Source organism: Rhinopithecus roxellana, chromosome 13 (assembly GCF_007565055.1).
Source record: "Rhinopithecus roxellana isolate Shanxi Qingling chromosome 13, ASM756505v1, whole genome shotgun sequence".
In the NCBI taxonomy this organism is placed as follows: Eukaryota; Metazoa; Chordata; class Mammalia; order Primates; family Cercopithecidae; genus Rhinopithecus; species Rhinopithecus roxellana.
The window spans coordinates 21468403-21487792 of record NC_044561.1 but is presented as its reverse complement, the minus strand read 5'-3'; the positions used below and the strand labels follow the sequence as shown (position 1 = coordinate 21487792).

At 42.5% G+C, this 19390-nt stretch overlaps 1 protein-coding gene across 2 annotated transcripts in view; it reads left to right on the top strand.

Annotated features, from left to right (window-relative positions):
* The window catches only part of KREMEN1 (kringle containing transmembrane protein 1), a 72888-nt gene that overhangs the window by 2367 nt on the left and 51131 nt on the right, over positions 1 to 19390 (top strand). The window lies entirely within an intron of this gene.

The following is a 19390-nucleotide window of genomic DNA, read 5'->3' as shown; positions in this document are numbered from 1 at the left end:
GGAGTCTGGGATAGGGGCAAATAATCATTGTGAAATGATTTGTGATAAGTGGCCCAAGTTCCCAATTCACTGAGCCTTGCTAGCTTGGTGTCTAACCATCCTGGTAACTCAGTGCTTTGCTTTTTTGACTTTTCCTGCCTAGTTGCAGAAGCAGTTTTTTTTTTTTTTTTGTCTTTTTTTTTTTTCCTTTTTGTGGAGAACGGGGTCTCGCTGTATTACCCAGGCAGGTCTCGAACTCCTGGGCTCAAGCTATCCTCCCGCCTCTGCCTCCCTGAGAGCTGGGATTACAGGCGTGAGCCACCGCGCCCGGCTGCAGAAGCAGTTTTAGGGAGATACCACATGGTCTTCACCAACACATCCTGTCTAGATCCTACCCACTAGCTTTTAAAATCTTTTCCAATAAAACACACACACACACATTTTACTCTGAGGATATGCCAAACTTGCCATTTTATATTTTTTGATACTGTAATTTTCTCTAAAATTTTGTGGATGGAAAAATTATTTCAATATTTGTATTCTGCACAATTTTGTAATATTTAAATTACTGGTGGTTTGCATTTTTGAATGCTGACTTTATAAAAACAGTTAGCTCATTCCCCGTCAATCCTACTTCTAATTACAATGTGTACCCAACCCCAAATGATCTCCCTTCTTTTCATTCTTCCTCTAAGATTCTCTTCCTTCCTTCACAACTCATAAGAAGGAAAATAGAAGGTAATGGAATCTAGACTTTCCTTCAAGGAGGAGTGCAGCTAGGGCCGTGCGGTCGATGGGTTCTCTGTAGTGGGTCCCATCTGGAATGTATGGAATTTATGGTCTACTCACTTGGGTGTTTTACTACCTTTAGGGTCTATCAGATGCGCATCAACTGAGCTTCTCCATTCAGGTTATGTTTGCTGTGAATACCTTTTATAAGTTTATAGATTGATGCTCATTCTCCTCTAACTCCTCATCTGGAATTTGCCCTACTAACCAGTAGTGTGTTTGCCATAAAACCTATGAGTTCAGTTAACAGCTAGAATTCACACTGTCTACCAATTCTTGGCCCTCTTGGGGACTTCATTAATGCTAATAGAATTATCTGTAAGCAACATGGGGGCTGAAGCAGTGAAGGAGTGAAGGGTCCATACCAGTTACTTGTATGCTTTGAGTATTTTAAGAAACACCATTTCGACGTGGTATCAGAGACCTCTGATATTTTTGTGAAAATATATTTTGGCCCCTAGACAAACTGTTTAAATATTTGAGGCCAGGCGCGGTGGCTTACGCCTGTAATCCCAGCATTTTGGGAGGTCAAGGCAGGTGGATCACCCGAGGTCAAGTGTTCGAGACCAGCCTGGCCAACATGGTGAAACCCCATCTCTACTAAAAATACAAAAAATTAGCTGGGCATGGTGGCGGGTGCCTGTAATTCCAGCTACTTGGGAGGCTGAGGCAGGAGAATCACTTGAACCCAGGAGGCGGAGGTTGCAGTGAGTCAAGATCGCATCATTGCACTCCAGCCTGGGCAACAAGAGTAAAACTCTGTTTTGAAATCAATCAATCAATAAAAAATATTTGAGATAGGCAATGAGCCCGTTTATAAATCTTAAAGCAAGAAAGCATTCCTTTTAGGCTCACTCCTCATAAACAGAAAGTTGATATACTCAATATAGATATTATTGATACACTCATGGTTTAGCATAGTTAGCTAATAAATAGCAAATCAAAAGCAATAAATGAGTAAGATAAAATACATTGTTTTAAATAGCTTCACAATACACAGATTAGGGATTTTTGGTGATGGGGAATATACCATCCTTAATTTAGAATTTTTGAGTATGGAAATGTCAACTGATAATCTAGGTCAGGTATAGGCAAACATTTTTTGTAAAGGGAAGACAGTAAATAATACGAGATTCATGGGACTTATGCTATCTCTGTTGCAATTATTCAACTCTGTAGGGCAAAAGCAGCATAGACAAAAAATGAATGAATGTGACTATGTTTCAGTAAAACTTTATGGACACTGAAATTTGAATTTCCTATAATTTTTTTTTTTTTTTTTTTTAGGGACAGAGTCTCACTCTGTCACCCAAGCTGAAGCGCAGTGACGCGATCTCGGCTCACACTGCAACCTCTTCCTCCCGGGTTCTAGCTGTTCTCCTGCCTCAGCCTCTCAAGTAGCTGGGATAACAGGCATGCATCACCATGCCTGGCTAGTATTTTATTTTATTTTATTTTTAGTAGAGATGGGGTTTCACCATGTTGCCCAGGCTGGGAATTTCCTATAATTTTTACGTTAAAAAATACTGTTCATTTGATTTTTCAAAACTAAAATTTTTTTTTTTTTTTTTTTTTTTTTTTTGAGACGGAGTCTCGCTCTGTCACCCAGGCTGGAGTGCTGTGGCCAGATCTCAGCTCACTGCAAGCTCCGCCTCCCGGGTTCACGCCATTCTCCTGCCTCAGCCTCCCGGGTAGCTGGGACTACAGGCGCCGCCACCTCGCCCGGCTAGTTTTTTTGTAGTTTTTAGTAGAGATGGGGTTTCACCGTGTTAGCCAGGATGGTCTCGATCTCCTGACCTCGTGATCCGCCCGTCTCGGCCTCCCAAAGTGCTGGGATTACAGGCTTGAGCCACCGCGCCCGGCCTAAAATATTTTTTAAATTATATATATTTTTAAGTCTTAGCTTGTGGGCCATACAGAAGCAGGCAGTGAGCCAGATTTGGGCCACAGGCTGTGCTTTGCCAAGTTCTGTTCAAGGTCTATGTCTTCTGATTTTTTTCAGTGTTCACTGGTCTAGAAAAGGTGACAAGGAAGCTTGATTTTGGTGAACGAATGAAACTTTTACCATTTACTGTTAACTAACTTTAAGATACATATGGGAGAAATGGTTAAAATGGTAAATTTTACGTTACTTTTTACCACAACTTTTTAAAAAAGATACGTATGGGGAAAAGTTCATGCACATACATTTGGGTCTTTAATAGGACCTTTAGACCCAGGTGATTGGATCCCTTGAGCCCAGAAGTTTGAGACCAGCCTAGGCAACATAGTGAGACCCTGTCTCTGTGAGACCCCATCTCTACAAAAAATAGACAAAAATTAGCCAGATGTCGTGTAGTCCTAGCTACTCAGGAGGCTGAGGTGGGAGGATCACTTGAGCCTGGGAGGTCAGGGCTGCCAGTGAGCTGAGATGGTGCCACTGCACTCCAGTCTGGGCAACAGAGCAAGACCCTGTCTCAAAAAAAAAAAAAAAAAAAAAAAAAAAAAAAAAAAACCACCTTGAAAATGTCCTAAAGAGAAATTCACTGTGGTTCAGTGTGCACTACATAAATAGTGCCTGCCTTGGAACTAGCCTATGGTTTGTTCAACTGTGCCTGCAGATGTTGCTTAGAACAAACCGTTGAGAGATCTGTTTCTCAGAGGAAAGCCCAGGCAGCAGGTGGCACCAGCCCTGACACAGAAAAACAGCCAGGAAAAAAAAAAAAAAGAAGAAGAAGAAGAAAACAAACTTCTGTCACTTTCCTAAGCAGTTAATTTTTATTTCCAAGGTTCTGTTGTCATATTTAAAGTCGTTTTAAAAAACAACAATGTGCTTAGCATGGCTGATTATTTTGTTTTAATTAAAACATTTCTGAAAAAACAAAATGAAACATTCAAACATACCAAGTTGATTGTGCTTGTACTGTGGAACAGTTAATGCAAAACACTTGAGAGAAGCCGGAAGTTTGGATCTGTAGCTTTTGCCTGAGTGTCTGCCGCCTGAATAAGGACAACATAGGAGGAAGCGAATGTGTCCCTTAGAAAACTACCTGTATAGGTTTTGAAGTGAGATCCAGCACCTCCGATGCCACTTGGCAGGTTACTTTCTGGCCGGCTCACTGTGCAGCCTCGTCATTGGTGAGAATGATGACTGACATTCCTTGTATGTTCAGTTTGACCTTGAGAATCCAGCTGGAACTTGTAAGTATTAGTCTAGGAGGAGCAGTCTGAGGTCACTCTATTTTTCCTCCCTCTCTTATCTTCATAGTCTTCCTCCCAAGATGGCAGTGCTTCCCTCAACCCTCACCTCACCTTCTGAGACTTTGTCTGGATTCAGACTGATGAGGGAAAGGAAAGAGGCCATCGTAGAAAAATGTCACATGGGCGTCCATACACCTCACAAATAACTACTTCACAGAAATGTGACTTCTCCTCTTCTAAGGGAATCCCTTCCCCCCTTTTTAAATTCTCCTTCTAGGTAAACACCTCCCTAGCCTGGACTTGTACCAGTTTAAAGAGGAATGAGCCGGGCGCGGTGGCTCACGCCTGTAATCCCAGCTCTCAGGGAGGCAGAGGCGGGAGGATAGCTTGAGCCCAGGAGTTCGAGACCTGCCTGGGTAATACAGCAAGACCCCGTTCTCCACAAAAAGGAAAAAAAAAAAAAGACAAAAAAAGAGGAATGAATGAATTGGGGTTCTAGGGAGCACCTTGGCAGACAAAATGTTTTAGGCCACCTCACACGCAAAGTTGCCTCTCTCCCTGCATTTATACAACAGGGCCGTCTCAGAGCTACCCCTCTGCTGGGCCCAGCTTCTAGCTTCCCTTGCCACGGATTTAATCCCTGGCAAGTAGCCAAAGCATTAAACTTTTATTGTTCAATTTGCCACAAGGGTGGGGCCCTGCTTCTAGTGGGCTGAGGAGGCTGCAGCCGCTTCCAAACCCAAGTGTCACACCACATTAGCAACTGCAGACTTTGAGGGCTGGATTTCTTTCAGTTTGGTTAGATTCTTGGTTAGAACCAGAACAGTATACTCACACTCAAAATTTTAAAGCTAGGAAATAGTAAAAACAGTGTAGGCAACTTTTAAAGATGATTCAGAGTGCTTGTAGTTATCAGCATGTATGATTGACTCTGCATGGTTTCTTCATACCTTCCAAACAGACATATTAGATGGCCATGCATGTGCCTTAGTGTCCTAAAGTTAGATGAAAACATGGCAACCAAGTAGTTTTCTTCTAGACTAGTAGGGACTGCTAACCAATCCCATCACAGTATGTAAATTACTTGCTGCTGTTCAATCTACAAAAATTCATCTTCAAAGAAAATTATTGGGCTGGTAAAAATATTTTTAATAATGACCACAGAAGCCATATTTGTTTTTCTTTGATGTTCTTCCGAAGACCCTTCTGGTTCTAATCAGATTGTTCCCACATAAAATACAGTGGAAATCTACAATAATAAAATCCCTATTCCTATGTCTATGGGGAAATAAACAGGATGGGGACTGTCCTTTTAAGGGGCTTTCCCCTTCCCTTTCCCCAGACTCAAAGCCTCTATTACTGGTGGGTGTTTTGGCATCAGTTAAGGGCCTTCAATCCTTCCCTCCCTCCATGTTTTGCTCTTTCATTAAAGTGTTTCTGTTGTCTAATTATATCCTTTCAATCAAATTAGAGACTGTAGCATCTGGTGAGGGCTGTAACTGCTGCCATCTGCACCTCGTCTATACAGGCCTTTTCAGCTGAGAATCACTCAACTTCCAAATGGCAGGAAGAGATTTGGAAAAAGTTTAGTTGGAGGGGAGATTAACTTAAAAGGAGTGTCTTCAAAGGCTGGGTGCGATGCCCTGCTTGCTGTGATGTGTGCATGGCCATGCAGAGCTTCACTGGCCTGACTCACCAAAGATTCTTCCTTAGCGCTTCTGGCAGATGAAGGGTTTCTGATTGTCTTAGCTGAAATGACTAGGCCTTCTTTGTTAGGGGCTTGGAGGGACCAGGGACTGAGCTGAGAAAGTCTCCCTTGAGAACAATCTTTAGTTATATGACCACTGGTTAATGAATGTGACACTTTCTGTTTATTTGACCATTTCTTCTAACTCAGTGATTTCAACTGGAGGAGATTTTGCCCCCAGGGGACATTTTGCAATAGTTGCATTCATTTTTGGCTCTCACAACTAAAGAGGTACTACTGGCATCTAGGAGGTAGAGGCCAGGGATGCTGCTGCTAAACATCCTAGAATGCACAGGAGAGCCCCCACGCCAAAGACCTACACAGCCCAAAATGTCAGTAGCGCTGAGGTTGAGAAACCCCGTCCCGATTGTATTATCCTTTTGTCCTTCTTTTTATTTTTAGTTGCCTGCTTAGGAACAGTTGATTCTGATGAGCATCTTTTTTCACCCTTTTTTTTTTTTTTTTTTGAGACGGAGTCTTGCTCTGTCGCCCAGGCTGGAGTGCAGTGGCGCGATCTTGGCTCACTGCAAGCTCCGCCTCCCGGGTTCACGCCATTTTCCTGCCTCAGCCTCCCGAGTAGCTGGGACTACAGGCGCCCGCCACCGCGCCTGGCTAATTTTTTGTATTTTTAGTAGAGATGGGGTTTCACCGTGTTAGCCAGGATGGTCTCGATTTCCTGACCTCGTGATCCGCCCGCCTCAGACTCCCAAAGTGCTAGGATTACAGGGGTGAGCCACTGCGCCCGGCCTTTTTTCACTCTTAAGCAAATTCTTCATTATCCACATCTAACCTCTTTAAGCATTTCCGTGGACAGTGTTTCAGAAACCTTAATGTGGTAAGGGGGTCTATGATTCACTGTGTCTTTTTATTCTCTCTAGAGTACAGTTGTCAGATACATTACAGGACGCCCAATTAAATTTGAATTTCAGATAAACACCAAAGAATTTTTAATGATAAGTCTGTTTCATGCAATGTTTAGGAATACTTGTCTTAAAAAATTCTTTGGTGTTTATCTGAAATTCAAATTTCACTGAGAATTCTGTTTTTATTTGTCAAATCTGGCAACCCTAATTGAGCTTCATGGAATACTCCATGAAACTTTAAAGCTTTGACAATCAGAATTAATCTGTTGGCCACTATCTGCTCTTATTCTTATTGCTCCAAGTGACCAGAGATGATAGTTCCATCTATTTATAAATCAGTTTTAAACTGAGCCTTTTCTTCTGCCCTAAACTGTCTCCCTGGCCAGAACTTATGAAACCCATCTCTTGAGTCATATTTTTATGTTGGGACCAATTAACAAGTACTTATCAAATTTCTACTGTGTGCCCAGCATCTCTGATTAGGACCTATCCCTGTGCCAATTGACAGAAGGCTACAACTTTGTCGCTTCGGGTTTTACTTTGAAATGTACTCTAGAGATACATGGTCTACCTGGTATCAGCTTCCCAGTCAGGAGCTCTTATATTATTTGTCTATACCATATCAGCCGAGGGAAGCCGAAACGCCCAGAGTCTGGCTTCCATGGAGTATTGGCTGTCCTCCAGGGCTCCATTATTGGGGAACTTTCTTGCCATCTGACATTAAAAATAGGTCACAGGCATTACTAACAAAACTTGTCTAGAAGCTGGATTATATCAGTTTATCTCCTTTTCATCTAATTGAGAACTTCAGACAATATGGAAAAAGTTTACTCAAGCGAGTGAGGCAAGGCATAGATTTGAGCTGGGTTACTCCTGCTTAAAGCGAACTAAGAATATAAAATTCATATTTATTATTTTATTTTATTTTATTTTGTTTTATTTTTTAGATGGAGTCTCGCTCTGTCACCCAGGCTGGAGTGCAGTGGCACAATCTTGGCTCACTGTAGCCTCTGTCTACTGGGTTCAAGCAATTCTCATGCCTCAGCTTCCCAAGTTGCTGGGACTGCAGGTGTGCACCAACATACCTAGCTAATTTTTGTATTTTCAGCAGAGACGGAGTTTCATTATGTTGGCCAGACTAGTCTCGAACTCCTGGCCTCAAGTGATCCTCCCGCCTTGGCCTCCCAAAATACTGGGATTACAAGGGTGAGCCACTGCACCCAGCCACCATCCATTTCCTTTAAATAGCAGAGTTCCTGGTTTAAATAGCAAATATTTGATTTTCTTGATTTACATAAACTTATACTTGATTTACATAAACTTTCCTAGAACTTCTCATAGGTATTGCTAGGTAAGTCTTGAGGCTGGGCTAGAGGAATACATTGGTGAGCAAACTAATGCACCCTGAATGTGTCTGTAGTGGAGCTTTCCCCTAGCGCCTCATTTACCAGCTTCCCTTTTTCAGCAGACATTTTACCAGGCACCTTCTATGTAGTCTGTAGTTGCTGAGAATACAAAGGTGAGTAAGATGCTCACAGGCTATTGGAAACAGGGCTATGTGCTTCCTGAGCAATTACAGTTCAAGGTAATCAAGTCCTTTAAGAGCTGTGGCAGCAGGTACTGTGTGACTTGTTTCAAAACCCCTGGTTTCTATAGAAGTTAGTGCTACCTATTCTAGACCCTGAGCCTTCAAATAGTTCTCCGTCTTTTGTCTTTTTGTTTTCTTTAGAGCTGGCTTATAATGAGCTGAGGTATTGTCCATCAGCAAGCTGGACTTTCAGCTTTAAAACATCTCACGTTTCCTGTATCCTTATATGAAAACTTCTTTTTTTGAGACAAGGTCTCGCTCTATCACCCAGGCGTGATTACAGCTCACTGAAGACTCGACCTCCCAAGGCTCAAGAGAGACCCTTGCCCCAGCCTCCCGAGTAGCTGGGAGGCACCTGCCACCAGGCCTGGCTAATTTTTAAAAAATATTTTTTGTAGAGATAGCATTTCACTATGTTGCCAAGGCTATGAAAACTTTCTAGTATGAAATTTTATTTCAAGATTCAGGAAGATATTTATGAATAAATATCTAAGGTAGATTTATTTGTACTCACATATTACATTGAGAGATAGATGCTTTACATCACCAAAGTATAATAGAATATATTCTATTGGTATTGGAAGTAAAATCCATCAAGGTGCTTTGGTTAACAAATGAAATATTTTTCTTAGAGTTCTGCTGAGTCACTGACCTTTGACTGTTTGAATGAATCCATTCTTTAACTGAGGTTTAATCTCTACATATTATAGACCTGAATGTTGCTAGGTTAATGGACATTTTTTTCTCAAAAAGTATCTTTTGGGCTTCAATTTGATGGTTGTGATACCAGAAAGGGGTCCTGATCTAGACCCCAAAAGGGGGTTTTTGGATCTTGCATAAGAAAGAATTCAGGGGTCCAGCACAGTGGCTCACGCCTGTAATCCCAGCACTTTGGGAGGCGGAGGCGGGTGGATCACCTGAGGTCAGGAGTTTGAGACCAGCCTGGTGAACATGGTGCAACCCTGTCCCTACTAAAAATTCAAAAATTAGCCAAGCATGGTGATGGTCGCCTGTAATCCCAGCTACTAGGGAGGCTGAGGCAGGAGAATCGCTTGAACCCGGGAGGTGGAGGTTGCAGTGAGCTGAGATTGCGCCACTACACTCCAGCTTGGGCCACAGAGTGAGACTCATTTCAAAAAAAAAAAGAAAAAATTCAGGGCAAGTCCACAGAGTAAAGTGAAAGCTAGTTTATTAGAGAAGTAAATAAACAAAAGAATGGCTACTCCATAGGCAGAACAGCCCCGAGGGTAGCTGGTTGGCTATTTTTATGGTTATTTCTTAACCATATGCTAAACAAGGGGAGATTTCCGGGAAAGGGGTGAGGAGTTGCCGGAAATGAGGGTTCCTTTTTTTTTTAGATCATATAGGGTAACTTCTGGATGTTGCTGTGGTATTTGTAAACTGTCATGGTGCTTGTAGGAGTATCTTTTGGCTTGCTAGTAGTATATTATAATTAGTGTGTAATGAGCAGTAGGATGACCAGAGGTCACTTTTGTCGCCATCTTGGTTTTGGGGGGCTTTGACTGGCTTCTTTAACACATTCTGTTTTATCAGTGGAGTCTTCGTGACCTGTGTCTTGTGCTGACCTATCTCATCCTGTGACTAAGAATGCCTAAATTGGGGATGTAGCCCAGCAGGTTCCAGCCTCATTTTACCCATCTGCTGTTCAAGATGGAGTGGCTCTGACTCAAATGCCCCTATTATATGGGTTTGTAATATGGTAAATGATAAATAAAAATTCCTCAACACTAATGCATATTCATGATGACTATTCCTGGCAGAAACACACATGCTCACAGTGACAAGCATGGCATGTTTTCCAGGGGACCCTGCCTGGGTAGGAGTGGAGCATATTCAAGATGAGAGCCAGATGGGAAAAGAGTGGTACCCAAGCCACTGCATTCTGGACCTTCTCTGCCTTGATAATTGTTTTTTGAATTTTTATTTAACAAATAAGGCCCCCTCTCTGAAGCGTTTTCATGGTTCTTCTGAATTCAAACATCTGGTCTTTCTTTTTTTTTTTTGAGACGGAGTCTCGCTCTGTTGCCCAAACTGGAGTGCAGTGGCCGGATCTCAGCTCACTGCAAGCTCCGCCTTTTGGGTTTACGCCATTCTCCTGCCTCAGCCTCCCGAGTAGCTGGGACTATAGGCGCTCGCCACCTCGCCCGGCTAGTTTTTTGTATTTTTTAGTAGAGATGGGGTTTCACTGGGTTAGGCAGGATGGTCTTGATCTCCTGACCTCGTGATCCGCCCGTCTCGGCCTCCCAAAGTGCTGGGATTACAGGCTTGAGCCACCGCGCCCAGCCAAACATCCGGTCTTATGCTTACTCGGTAAGTTCAATTTTTCTTGGAATGGTCTTTTAAGTAATTAAATATTGCATCTCTTAGTAGAGATAAATAAGTTGGAGATTCAAATAGAAGATCTCACGTTCCCTTCCAAAAGTATACATTCTTTAGTTAAAGTATCTTTGAGAGGCATGGCCTTTCCTTCCGTACTGTTTTTAAGGGCACCGTCTCCTTAAACGGAAAAGATCTAAAAGGTATTTTAATGAAAAAGCAACTAATACGTAAAACATTGCAGTGATTTTTGTTGTAGTAATTCCACTTTGGGCAAAAGGGCAGCTCGTTCTATGGTCATTTGGCACTGTTAATACATAATCCAAGAACATGATATATGAATATCGATTTTAGATGGCTAACTTCATGGCTGAATTTATTTATAGTTCTTGAAAAAAGGCTAAGGTAGATTAATTTCAAAATAACATGTTGGTAACTATTTTCAAGATGTCCTTTGAAAAATTTTTTATTTTTTATTTGTTCAGGACGCAAATAGAGAAGAGAGTGCAAGGAAGTCCCATGTATCTGTCTCCTGACTCCCACAATTACTAACCATGGCTAATGTTATTTCATCTATACCCTCTTCATTCCCCTTGCTACATTATTTTGTAACCAATTTCAGATAGGTTACCTCATCTGTAAACATTTTAGTATGTATCTCTAAATGCTAAGGATTCCCTTCAAAAATATAGTAATAGTACTATTATTACACCTGGAAAAAAGGATAATTCCTTAATGCCATCAAATATCCAGTCAATGCTCAAATTTTCCTGGTTGTCTTATTAGTATTTTTTACACTTCAGTCAAGATCTAAACAGGGTGTATTTAGATAATGTGAGTCCTAAATCTCTATTAACCCTTAGATTTCCCCTTTTTTTATTTTCTTGCAATTTACTTGCTGAAGATGTAGTTTGTTTTAAGCAAGAAGAATGCCTAAGTAGACCGGGCACAATAGCTCTTGCCTGTATTCCTAGCACTTTGGGAGGCAGAGGCAGGTGGAGAGCTTGAGGCCAGGAGTTTGAGATTGGCCTAGTCAATGTAGACCCCATATCTACAAAAAAATTAAAAAATTAGCCAGGTGTAGTGACACATGCCTATAGTCGCAGCTATGTGGGAGGCTGAGATGGGAGGATCACTTGAGCCCGGGAGGTAGAGGCTGCAGTGAGCCATGATTGCTCCACTGCACTCCAGCCTGTGTGACAGGGCAACACCCTGACTTTAAAAAAAAGAAAAAAAAGCGCCTAAGTGCCTCTGAGAGGGAAGGCCCACATGGGAGTTGAGGTTTTTTTTTTTTTTAACCATAGGATTCTTACTTCCATTAGAGAAATATAGAATTAGAGAATTTTAAGTCTGGAAGAGATTTTTAGCCATGAGTCCTTTCCAGTCATAGCACCCCAGACTTTTGAACCTGAGTTTCATTTTGTTAGATCTTGAACTTGAAATTGTAGACATTTACAGTGAAGGGACGTTGAGATAATGTGGCTCAACCCTCCTAATTTCACAGATGAGGAAACCAGGGAAGAAACTGAGGCCGAATGATGTCTGGGTGGTTTGTTCAAACCACAGTGTTAGCTGCTTCTCTAATATCATTTCCCCTTTATTGCACTGATTCTCCATATGTACTATGTAAGTACAGGGTTGTTGTTTTTTCCCTAAACTGTCCTCTCTCTATTCTAGATCTGATGACATTCCTCTGTGTAATTGTAGAACTCACTGCTCTTGGAGAGCCAGTTTTGAAGACGGGAGTGTGTCCTATCATAGCCTCAGTGGTGTTGGGTTGGAAAAGGCTGGGAACCCCTGCCTTCCCAGGGCCACAGGCCCCTTTACTACAGGGTTTCACATAACTGAAAGCAGCTTTCCCATAGTGCTTTTGAGCATCAGAGGGCAAAGGGTAGTCTGCCCAGGAGCTTTGAAGTGGTGCAAGTTCCCACTGGGCACCAGTCTGTATTTGAAACCCAACAGGGCAATAGGTGTGCTATGTGAATATTTGACAACACTGTCATGTTGCCCTCTCTCTATATATATCTTTTTTGAGATAGGGTCTCACTCCGTTGCCCAGGCTAGAGTGCAGTGGCATGACCATGGCTCACTGCAGCTTTGACTTCCTGGGCTCCACCTCAGCCTCCCAAATAACTAGGATTATAAGCACATACCACCACACCCAGCACATTTTGAATTTTAATTTTAATTTTGTAGAGGTGGGGTCTCCCTATGTTGCCCAGGCTGGTCTTGAACTCCTGGGCTCAAGTGATCCTCTTGCCTTTGCCTCCCAAAGTTCTGGGATTACAGGCATGAGCCATACCCTCTAAATATTAAAAAAAAAAAAAAAAAAAAAAAAAAAAAAAAAAAAGCATTTACACCTAAACCTTAGATTTCTATAATCTATCCACCTACCAAGCTTCATAGACATTTTTTAAAGAGCAAAGGATATTCTCATTGGAATATGTTCTCTACCGTCTTGCTTTAAGATGCAAGCTTTATTCACTGTTTTAATGTGAATTGATTCATGTTGATTTCAAGCCAGGTTGAAACCAGACAGATTCTGCCAACATAAGATCAGTAGAAGTGCTAAGTGGTCCCACAGAGATCAGAGACTTAACTTTGGTGGATTAAAAAAAAAATGACTCTCACAAGCATCATATATAGAGATCTAGCTAGCAATTCTACCAGAAAACCAGGAATATTCTAGATTCAATATGATAAAAATGTTGTATTTCTCAATAGTGTGTTTTTGGACAAATTAAGAATTACCTACTTATAGAGCTTTACAGAGAGCATATTCTTCAGCTTTATTAAATCTTACCAAAGATTAGGATGTCTTTTAGATTAACTACTGGATTAACTACTGTTTTCCTACCACTATCTTATACATGTCAAGTTTGTTTGTTTGTTTTTTTTTTTTTGAGACGGAGTCTGGCTCTGTCGCCCAGGCTGGAGTGCAGTGGCTGGACCTCAGCTCACTGCAAGCTCCGCCTCCTGGGTTTACGCCATTCTCCTGCCTCAGCCTCCCGAGTAGCTAGGACTACAGGCGCCCGCCTGGTCGCCCGGCTAGTTTTTTGTAGTTTTTAGTAGAGATGGGGTTTCACCATATTAGCCAGGATGGTCTCGATCTCCTGACCTCGTGATCCGCCTGTCTCGGCCTCCCAAAGTGCTGGGATTACAGGCTTGAGCCACCGCGCCCGGCCAAGTTTGTTTTTTTTTAATGGAGTTTCGCTCTTGTTGCCCAGGCTGGAGTGCAATGGTGCGATCTTGGCTCACTGCAACCTCCGCCTCCCGGGTTTAAGTGATTCTCCTGCCTCAGCCTCCCAAGTAGCTGGGATTACAGGCATGCGCCACCATGCCTGGCTAATTTTGTATTTTTAGTAGAGATGGGGTTTCTCCATATTGATCAGGCTGGTCTCGAACTCCCGACCTCAGGTGATCTGCACACCTTGCCCTCCCAAAGTGCTGGGATTACAGGTGTGAGCCACTGTGCCCGGCCAAGTTGTAATTATTTTAAAAGAATACCTTGTTATAGTTTAAACATGAACTTTACAACTACACAGCAGGTATTATACAATCTGGCAGAGTTTTTCCTGGGACTTTATTAACTTGTGTCTTCCTCACTTATGATTAGTATAAATATTGAATTATGTGATTTTAGTAGCATAAATAAATGAAGATGTGTTTCATCATATTTACAGCTGAAATTTTGGTTAAGAAAAACCTGGCCAGGCGCAGTGGCTCAAGCCTGTAATCCCAGCACTTTGGGAGGCTGAGACAGGTGGATCACGAGGTCAGGAGATCAAGACCATCCTGGCTAACACAGTGAAACCCAGACTCTACTAAAAAATACAAAAAACTAGCCGGGCGAGGTGGCAGGTGCCTGTAGTCCCAGCTACTCAGGAGGCTGAGGCAGGAGAATGGCGTAAACCCAGGAGGCGGAGCTTGCAGTGAGCTGAGATTCGGTCACTGCACTCCAGCCTGGGTGATAGAGCGAGACTCCGTCTCAAAAAAAAAAAAAAAAGAAAAAGTAAAACCTATTTGCTTCTCTGTATCTTTTTCCCTTACTGCTTATCCATTGAACACTAGGATTCAACACAGGATTCAAACTATATATATGTTCCATTTTGATGGTAGCCTAACTTTAAACAGAATTGTAGTAGGATGATGTGCCCACATACTCATGTTATCTTGCCTTTTATAGCTAATTATTTTATGGACCAGAATAATGTGCCACACACACACACACACACACACATTTTGAGATGGGGTTCTCACTCTGTCACCCAGGGTATAGTGCTGTGGCGTGATCTTGGCTCACTGCAACCTCTGCCTCCCAGGCTCAAACGATCCTCCTACCTCAGCCTCCTGAGTAGCTGTGACCACAAGCCCACACCACCATGCTTGGCTAATTTTTTATATTTTTGGTAGAGATGGGGTTTCGCCATGTTGCCCAGGCTGGTCTCGAACTCCTGATATCAAGTGATCTGCACGCCTCAGCCTCCCGAAAGTGCTGGGATTACAGGTGTGAGCCACCGTGCCTAGCCTCAGAATAACCTAAATTATCATGATGCTTATAATATTTCTAAGCTTATATAAAGCTTGATTATTTTTATACCTTTATGATTATACAATAATAATTTTTGGATACCTATTATGTACCGAGTACTTTACTTGCACACCTTCCAATTCTTCCAACTGCCCTGAGCTGTAGATAATCAAATCCCTCAATTTGCAAGTCAAGAAACTGAAGCTCAAAGAGGTTAGGCAAGTGCTTGTAACTTGTAAACTGAAAAGCTGAGGTCTGGTTCTAGAGCCCCTAACATACACTTTCCATACTATACCACATTGTTGCTAGAAGTTATGTGATAAAGAAAACAAAAATTACTGAAAACGTTTTCCTAGCTTTTCTCCTACCCCACAGGCTGTACTTTCTCGGTCATCATTGCAAAGTGTGATATGTTGGAGGGCCCCAGGGCTCAGCCCCAGATGCTGGGGCTGATACACACAGAATCCTATTCTCTCTACACGTAAGTGCTGGGGACCATATTTCTAGCTTTAGCCTCAGCCTTTTTGCTGAACTCCAGACTCATGTAGCCATTTGCTTACTCTACATCTCCATTCAGTTTTCTGAAGATGTCAAACTTAACCTACCCAAAACCAAATTCTTGATTATACCCCCAAAATACTCTGACATTATACTCAAAATACTCTGAGCTCTCCCTATTACAGTAAATGGTATCACTACTCACCTGGTTGCTCAGGCCCTTTTGGTGTGCTGTGTGACCCCTCTGTCTCTCAGACCCGTATCCAAACCCCCAGCAAATACTTTTGCCACTACCTTCAAAATATATCTGGAATTGGTCCACTTCTCACCACCCAACAGCTGCCAGCCTAGTCCAGGCCATCCTTCTTTCTCGCCCATCCTTCTACGGTAACTACCTACTTTTCTCCCTGCCTAGTTCCTGCCTGTCAACGGGTTTTCCTCCACCCAACAGCTAGACAATTCTATTAAAAGATAAGTCACAAAAATAAATAAATAAAAATAAAGATAAGTCACATTATGTCATTCCCCTGCTCTAAACCCTCCAGTGGCTTCCCCTTACACTTAGAACAAAAGCCAAAATCTCATTTATCTAACCCTCAAGACCTTACACATCCTGGCTTTGCCTACCCTTCCCTGCTCATTCTCCTGCTCCAGTCGGATTAGAGGAGCAGCTTTGTAGCTCCCCAAACCTGCCAAGCATATTGCTATTTGCAGAGGCTTTGCATTTGCTGGACCCTCTGCCGGTTACACACCTCCCGCCTCATTCACTGGGTTTGCTTCCTCCCTTCATCCACAACTCTGCTCACTAGGCTTTCCTTGACCTACCCTAAGAGAGAACCCTCACCATTCCATCTTACTCCCTTTCCTCTGCTTCATTCCTCCTAATAGCAGTTGTCACTGTATGACATTCATTTTCATCAGTTTATTATAAACATGTAAGCCCCATGAATACAGGATATTTGTTCATCTCTGTAGCCCCAGGGCTGTGAACAGTGCCAGGCACATAGTATTGAATAAATATTTGCTGAATTAATTAATGAATAATTTCCTAGACATTAGATCTCTTGCTTTCACTCATTATCTTTTCACTGAATACATAAATAAACAGTTGGCTCAGTGTGTGTGTGTGTGTGTGTGTGTGTGTGTGTGTGTGTGTTTCATATTGGTTTAAGCCACTCCTTGATTATTTAGCCAAAGCGTACATCAGTTTCATAGCAGTAGAAAATAAGGGAGGCTGGGAGCTACATGATAGAACTTATGAACACAAAGAAGGAAACAACAGACACTGGGGTCTACTTGAGGGTGGAGGGAAAGCAGCAGGAAAGAGAACCGTTTGGTACCTGGGTGATGAAATAATCTGTACAACAAACCCCTGTGACATGAATTTACCTATGCAACAAACCTTCACATGTACCCCTGAACCCAAAATAAAAGTTAAACAAATTTAACATAATCACGATAGAAGACAGTATGGAAGTTCCTCAAATGATTCAAAATAGAATGACCATATTCCAGCAATCTCAGTTCTAGGTATATAGTCAAAGGAAATAAAATCACTGTTTTAAAGAAAAAATAAGGGAGGTAGGGTCCTATTTACCTAATATACACCCTAGTACTCTGATGAAATCAGGATGCACTAGATGACTTTAAATGCAGAGCATTCAAGTTTGTTTTCCTTGCTTTTCTCCATCCTTTATATGTACTGGGCAAGTCTGGTCAAAAAATAATCACAGAATCTGATACACTGCCTCAGTTTCACCAGTGTAACTGAGAATAAGATTGGGTCTGAGAGGAACAGACCCAAGCAAAGAAGCCTACACTTTCCCGTTTCCACTCTCAGATCCATCTCGTTTTCATGAGCACTGCCATGTGTGTGGATTTTATTTATTTATTTATTGAGACTGAGTTTCACTCTTGTTGCCCCGGCTGGAGTGCAATGGTGCGATCTCAGCTCACCACAACCTGCACCTCCAGGGTTCAAGCGATTCTCCTGCCTCACCCTCCCAAGTAGTTGGGATTACCGGCATGCACCACCACCCCCAGCTAATTTTGTATTTTTAGTAGAGACGGTGTTTCTCCATGTTGGCCAGGCTGGTCTCAAACTCCTGACCTCAGGTGATCCACCTGCCTCAGCCTCCCAAAGTGCTGGGATTACAGGCTTGAGCCACTGTGCCCGGCCATGGATTCTTTTTATTACACATTCTGCCATATTCTTTTGTATTACACACCAAGTCATCTGAGTCTCAGGAACCCCACCTGTCCTGCAGGTTGCTATGTATAGCTAAGACCTTCCATTGATCTGTTGAGCTGCATTTCTGGCCCTGGATCACCCTTCACACTTTTTTAAAAAATTTATTTTTATCCTATTTATTTAAGAAGCACAGTATGATGTTTTGATACGCAAGTTCTGATAGGAGAAAAACGTGTATTAACACACAGCAATTAAAATTCTAGCCATTGGTAAAGGTTGGCTGATGTTCTTAGAATCATCTAGTCTAGTGGTTCTCAAACCTAATTACTTAACAGAACCACCTGGGCTGCCTTTCATAAATACAGGTTTCAGGTCTTGCTCTAGCTCTGGGTTTGGGATAGAGCTCTGGTGTGTCTGGTGTGGTACATACCACACACATTGTCTCTCTCTCTCTTTCTCTGTCTCTCAGATCACATATATTCCTTGTGATAGTAAGTGTTGTGAAGCAAACAAAGAGCAGAAAAATAGGAGTAAAGATGATAAGAAGGGCTTTCTGAGAAGGTAGTATTTAGTCTGTGATGGGAAGTATTAGGGGAAGAACACTTTGGGCAGGAAATAGCATAGTGTGTTCACAGAATTAAAAGCAGACCAGGGTGGCTGGAGCACAGTGAGTGAGTAAGGGAAGAGCTCTGCTTCAGTGGGAGGAAGGGGCTGAGGCTGCATCACAGAGGCCTTGCACACACCAAGTAAGAGTCTGAGTTTTGTTTTGAGTGCCATCATTCTCTTAAGAACTATGGAGAATGGATTGTAAGAGAACAAAAGTGGAAGCTGTGAGACCCAAACTGTTCTCTGATGATAAAAGGGACTATACTGGCGACATGAAAGATGGAGAAGAGAAGACAGTTTCAGGGTATATGTTTTAGGGAGGTCAACAGGACTTGCTGATGAATCGGAAGTGGAGTGAGGGAGAGAATCGGGGAAGCAAGAATGATGCCGAAGAGGTTCCATTAGAGGCAGTATAGGGTATGGTCGAGTGCCCAGTTCCCTTAGCTGCAAAATGGGGTACTAAGGTACCTCTCTGGGTTGGTGGCAAGCTGACATTTGTAAAGCACTTAGACAGAGTTTGGCACATGGTAAAACACTGTGTAAATATTAGAAGTGATTTGGATGATGTTTATTCATCCAAGGTCACACAGCTGGTCAGCAGCAGGTCCAGGACAAGAAGCCAAGGCCTAGTCTCTTGGTTTAGTGCATTTTATGCTACACTGAGCTGCCTCCTTCAATCTATGCCTCCTTTGAACTTATTTATGCAGACTCTTGGTGGAGGGGTTTGGTCCTCATGGTACATGAAGAATTGCACTTATCGTAACACATGAACGTTGCACCAGACATGATAAATTGCTAGGGTTGGTGGGGCGTGGTGGCTCACACCTATAATTCCAGCACTTTGGGAGGCCCAGGTGGGCGGATCACTTGAGGTTGGGAGTTTGAGACCAGCCTGGCCAACATGGTGAAACCCTGTCTCTACTAAAAACACAAAATTAGCTGGGCATGGTGGAGGGCGCCTGTAATCCCTGTTACTAGGGAGGCCAAGGCAAGAGAATCGCTTGAACCTGGGAGGCAGAGGTTGCAGTGAGCTGAGATTGCACCACTGCACTCCAGCCTGGGCAACAGAGTGAGACTCCAT